We start from the raw sequence: 6,619 nt of genomic DNA on the forward strand, positions 1-6,619 counted from the left end.
AGTCTGACCCTGAAAGTATTTGGTCAGTGGTATATCAGTATTGTCAAAACAAAAAGGTAATTCTCACCTCCAGTGCGATAAGAAATAGTTTATCCTGAAGCCTAATATGAATGACTATGCCCTGGAAACATAGATTTAGGGCACTCCATATTCCATGTTCCAACATGATAACAGTATTGGGAAGTTTTCATAGTAACAGAACATATGTCACAGATCAAGATACGATTCTAATGCCCTGGTGGAACCACTAAGGAGAGTCGAAACAAAAGTGGAAGTCTGTCATAGGGCCTGTGAGAAACTGTTGAGGAAGACAGAGGTATTCAGAGGGAACTTGAAGGGGCACATTTTATTGTCAGGTGCTGTCTCGACACTGTATTGGGCTTTTGGTTGGTTGGAAAACCAGTGTTCTGTTTGTATATTCCAAATGACTTTCTTAATAGCCACAAAGCTGTAAAATCAGGTACAGAGGATAGCAATAAATGTCTATAGGATGGTTAAAAGTACCCAAAGATCGTTGGCATTAGACTCTAGATCTACAACACCCTAATCCATAGCCACTGAATTTCTAATGAATGAATCAGCCTTGCAGAGGGTGTACCTTTTCCCTGGGAAGTTTTTTCCCACAGATGACATGTAAAAGCTAAGGATTAGTGCTTTTGTACAGTGGGGTTTTTGTTTCATGACAAAACTTTTCCTAGGGAAACACAGCAAACACTTCTACTTACCCCAGACAGAGAAACCACAAAAGACCAAGGTGCAAATACGAAAGGGGCACTATTCCACTTAAAGATGTGGCTCTGGCAGGCAGGCCTTACCCTTCTCCCCGTTCCCTCTGCCTTACTAAAAACCATTAGATTGCATTGCTAAAGCCAGCCACCAAGGTCTAGTCCCTTAATAGGCAGGCCACTTCTTCCTCCTGAGGTTTACTACCAAAGTCCAACAATCAGAAGCTCCCCTTGACTCACCTAATTAATATGCCCAATTAAAGTTAAACACTTCATCCTAACACAAAGTTTCCCCCTTTACCATTAAACTGCCATTTGTCTATGGGTCATATCTGTCTTCCCCTCTATCCTGAAGCAGACCTTTGTCCCTCTGGGACAAATATCCCTGCCCCCTTTTCTTTGTCCCCTTCCCCTTTTCCCTCACCCCCATCCTCTTTCCCACTGCATCCTAGCCCATTCTAATACAAACCTCCCCTTTGCAGCCTATTAAAATTCCACCTGCAAGGTCATTTGCTGCTGTTTTTCTGCCTGAGTCAAAAAGCAGCCACTTTAGTTTTCCTTTCCTGATTAACAGAGGATCTCTCCATGAAAACAAGTGTTTGGGTGTGATCCGTGCCTAATCTAGGATCTGGAAAAGAGCCCCCACTGTGAGGGAGTCCCCTTCAAATCCCACCAAAGTCTTACTTGGTGAACCATGAGTTTTATTGGGGTTACTTACAGGAATATCAGTGAGCAGTTATAGGAAATTACTCAAAGACAGCTGCATCACCGTGACCCACCCCAGCATGAGTGACAGCTCACAAAAGCTGGGAAAACTGGAGCACACTGCACAGCATGGATACAGCTCAACAGGTTGGAGTATGTCCTTTCCTAATGACCCTTGACTAACTGTCTTCCAGGCAGCTCAGCTGGTTTCTGTTTCTCCCAGGCAGCTGGGGTTTTCTGAGTCTTGTTGGCACTTTGGGGGGTCTGAGAGTCTTTGCATCTTGGCTCTCTGCTTTCTCTGGTAGTGAGGGGCCTAGGGAATCTAGTCAGTTTCAGGGACTTCCTAAAGCTATTTTGAGACCTTCCTGTTTAAAGTTCTTCCCTGTAGGATACAATGTTTCAATTCCAGTGGCAATTGCCACACAACAGGATAACATCTGGGGCTCCAACAATCGGCAGCAAGAGGCTTCTACTAGGTAACTAATCCCCCCAAATAATATTTATAATAATATTTCTTTTCATGTTCGCTGGAAAATATCATTTCTAAATTATTTTCTAGTTACTTTAATGGACAAGAAACTCGAAACCATGTCCTGTAAGAAATGGTTGAAGAAAACAGGGTATTAAGAGGTAACTTGAAGGGGCACATTTTACCTTACTATCAAAGCTTTAAGGCTAGGTTTATTTGACATCTCCCATTGTAGTTGGAGGACACTTGTTTGTTTCTGGATTCTCATCCCCAAAATAACCACACAGACACTGTATTAGTTAAATCACTGCTTGGCCTATTAGTTCTAGCTTCTTATTGGCTAGCTCTTACATCTTAATTTAATCCATTTCTATTAGTCTATGTATTACAACATGGCTATGGCTTACTGGCTAGGTTCCAGCTCATCTGTTCCCAGTGGCAGCTACATGGCCTCTCCCTGACTCCACCTTTTTTCCCCAGCATTCAGTTTAGTTTTCCCCACCTACCTCTATTCTGTCCTTCGCAGGCCCAAGGCAGTTTCTTTATTAACCAGTGGTATTCACAGCATACAGAGAGGAATCCCACATTATCTCCCCTTTTCTGTTTAAATAAAAAGGAAAGTTTTAACTTTAATACATAAAAATTACATGTAACAAAACAAGTACCCAGCAAGAATTACAGTTACAATATTTGTATCTACTTTATCTTTTATCATAACTAAGGAAAGCTATAACTATTCTTCAATTCCATCAAAGACTCCAGAAGGATATAATATTACCTAAGTAAATAGGAAGTGCATTATAAGCAACTTCCAAAACTCTAGAATTGACAGAGACATCTCACTGCCTGGACAGTCACCCAAAGGTCTTCTGAATCATTGGAGCATCCATCTTCAGCCTACAGGCCCATAGTATCCAGCAGACTTTCTTTGCAGCAGGAAATTTGAAGATCTGTTCTGCCTTGTAATGGCAAAGTCCATCAGTTGCTTTCTTCTGTGTCCTGCAGAATGTCTGGCAGACTCTTTCATGAAACAGGAACCCTGAAGTACTGTCTCACCTTCCTTAGGCAACTTCAGCAGTCATTTTTTCTGTGGGTCCTACATATCCAGTTCATACAGCATAATGTCAAGCAGTCCAGGCAAGATCAGTTTCTTGCTCAAATGGCTAACAAACTCCATAAGGAGCCTCTTCGATGCCCATCATTGTCTTGAAGTAGATTGGTGCTGCCAGGAGCAGATGTGTCTCATTGTCATGAAAAGTCCTAAGTTATTAAAACGTTTTAAATGCCATATTCAGAAGGTCTCTGAAAGATTTGAAGAATACCTATCTAACTGAAATATCTCTATATATCTAGAAGACCTAACTAACATGACTTCAAGATTATGATATATGGGTATCTATTAACCTGTATTTTGTAATTATACATTACATTTTTAAATAAGCTGCACAAACACAATACAATAAGAAATAGGCATATAACAAAATTGACCTTAAATTTGTATTAATAAACCAAGATCCATACCAGTGCAAAGTATTCATCTCTATATTATATCCCCCTTTAAATGTAAACAAACATTTATAAAAAAAATTTGGGAATATGAGCATAGTTCTCACCAAACTGCTTCCTTCTTTTTGTTGGGCAAAGTAATTTTTAGGGGTGTTTATGGTGACCTTTCAGGGGACTTGGTCCATCAAACCACATTAGTCTGGAAAGATTCCATAGGTTCTCATCCTCTATGGAAACAAAAGAACCTCTTTTTCATGAAATATATTCTTAGACTCAAATTTTGAAGTCAAGTAACCTTTAAAACATGTATGTTGGTTTAGTTTAGTAGCCCATACAATGAAATGCCTCTCTGTACTTAGCTCCTTTACAGTCAAAAAATTCAAAGAAAACACAATAATATACATAATCCAAACTCTCCGTATTATCCAAACTCTCTGTGTATTATCTTTACATGGCTTATTTTTCTTTAATCCTGCCCAAGACAGTTTATTTATTAACCAATGGTATTCACAGCATACCACATCATCCTCTCCCTCTGAAATCCCAGAATCTCCGCAGAGAGGATATGCTTATTGGTGACATTCTTCTTACCCTCTTTCCCTGCTCATCAAAGGTACCTGAGGATATCTGTTCTCCTACCCCAGAGCATGACTATGAAAGCTGATGTTGCATGCTCTCAGTCCAAGGTGACCTTCTGTCATTGTCTGAACTGGCTATCATGACAAGCATGCTCTAAAACATGATATGCCAGCACTCAGTTCTTTGGAAATAGTGATGATTCCTACATATAGTTATTTGCCTTTGGGTCATCCAGGAAGCATCCATAACACATTTCATTTTTTACCCAGTGAATGAGAATGGTCCCTGTAGGTTTAGATGTTTGAAATCTTGGTCGCCAGCTGGTGGAACTGTTTGGGAAGGATTTGTGTGGCTTTGTTGAAGGCGATATGTCACTAGGAGCAGGTTTTGTGGTTTCAAAAACCCATACAATTCTAAGTCAGCTCTGTGCCTCCAACTTGCAGATAAGAATGTTAGCTCTTAGCCACCGCACACACCATGCCTACCTGCCTGCTGCCATACTCCCTGTCATGATGGTCATGGACTCGGTCTCTGGAACAGTAAACCCAATAAACTGTCTCATCTATAAGTCAGCTTAGTCCTGAAATCTCTTTACAGCAACAGAAAAGAAACTAAGACACCAAGAATGAAAGAAAGTGAAGTTCAATGTTTTTGTCACGGCAGAGGTCATCAGCTCTCAGAGATTCATGTGGAAACAGACAAACCTCTTAGAACTTCTGCTCAGGAGTCACACAGGGTTCTTTCTACTTACATTCTATTTGCCAATGTCCATCACATGGCCATGTCAAGTGAATGGGGCACTGGAGTTCATTCGGCACACAACACCTCAGCAATGGCACAATGTGTAACGGGACCACGGGTACACAAAGGAGAGAGTCATTAGTTCAATCTGCCAAAGTACCAGAGAAAAGAGGAAGTGTGACAGAAGCCATGCTGATCTGAAGACTAGGGGGTCTCCACTGAACAAGGTCAGAGAGGCATGCTCTTCAGAGACAGTTAAAAGTAAGTATTGTGTGGGATTCTAAGCTTTGAAGAATTTGTGGAAGTTAGGTGTAGAGGAAGAGGTCCAATGTCTGCCTCTACCACTCTCTACCTCACTCTTTTTAAGGTAGAGTCTCTCCCTGGACCTCGAACTCTCTCTCTCTCTCTCTCTCTCTCTCTCTCTCTCTCTCTCTCTCTCTCTCTCTCTGTGTGTGTGTGTGTGTGTGTGTGTGTGTGTGTCCTAACTCTTCCTATACCCTCTCAGAGGCTGGCAGGTGGCAAGCCTCAGTGGCCTTCCTGTTTGCACTCACCTCTGTGCTGGCCAGAACTATGTCCAGCTTGTTACCTGTCTTCATACTTGCTCTTAAGCACTGAGCCATCTCTCCAGCCCTGCCTTTTGGAATCTTATGGTGTGGTGCTGCTATAATTCAATAGGAGCAAGAATGAAATCAGACCGACAGCACCACTGAAGATTTATTACATTGATCACATAGGCATTCTGCTGATATGTAAAGCAACTACTAGCAGAAATCCATCTGTCAAATCACTGAAGACAGAGAGGTTGGTTTCAGTCACTCCCCATTCAGATGAAGTTTTTTGAGACAGGGTTTCTCTGTAGCTTTGGAGCCTGTCATGGAACTAGCTCTTGTAGACCAGGCTGGCCTCGAACTCACAGAGAGCCGCCTGTCTCTGCCTCCCAAGTGCTGGGATTGAAGGCGTGCATCACCACCGCCCAGCTAAGTACTTATTGTTCTTGCAGAGGACCTGGGTTCGGTTCCCAGGACTCACATGGTGGTTCACAAACCATCTGTAAGTAGAGATCCAGGGGATCCAATGTCTTCTTCAGCCCTCCATAGGCACGTAGTGTGCATAAATACCTAGAGATCCAGAGGATCCAATGTCTTCTTCAGCCCTCCATAGGCACATAGTGTGCATAAATACCTAGAGATCCAGAGGATCCAATGTCTTCTTCAGCCCTCCATAGGCACATAGTGTGCATAAATACATTGTGCTGCTTGTTTGTCAACTAGACATATCTGGGAAGAAGGAATGTCAATTGAAGAATTATCTTCTCCAGATTGGCTTATAGGCAATTTTGTGGGCCATTTTCTTGATTAATGATTGACATGGGAGGTCCTAGCCTACTAGGTGATGTTGTCCCTGGGAGGTAGTCCCAAGTGGTATAAGAAAGTGGTCTGAGGAAGCTTTGGGGTGTTGGAGTCCAGCCCCAATATAAAACATTTCTCATACCACAGTGGAGGCGTGGGAATGAAGACACAATTCATACAACAGTATTGGGAGGGACTTTCAGTGATCATTCAAATCCTGGAATCCACACATGTTTATTTTTCCAAACAGCTTTTATATCAAGGTAAACTGAGGGGGAAGGTAAGGCAAACTTCATTAGCATTGTTTCCTAGGTAGTGGGAGGGGAGGGGGATGGTCACAGGTTACATCTGCCTATGCCTATTTTGTTATGTAGACTGAAAACACCTCTTCCCCAGATGACCTCTTAATTAACAATAGAAGGAACAGAATGTCATTAGCATATCCTGGCACCTGTTGAGGTGGTGTCCTGTTTGCTTTGCTTCAAAAGAGCCAGGCAATCCCCTCCTTGCCTTGTAAGTTGCTCAGATTCTCTGACCGCCAGACA

This window comes from Arvicola amphibius, chromosome 12 (genome assembly GCF_903992535.2).
Source record: "Arvicola amphibius chromosome 12, mArvAmp1.2, whole genome shotgun sequence".
Classification (NCBI taxonomy): domain Eukaryota; kingdom Metazoa; phylum Chordata; class Mammalia; order Rodentia; family Cricetidae; genus Arvicola; species Arvicola amphibius.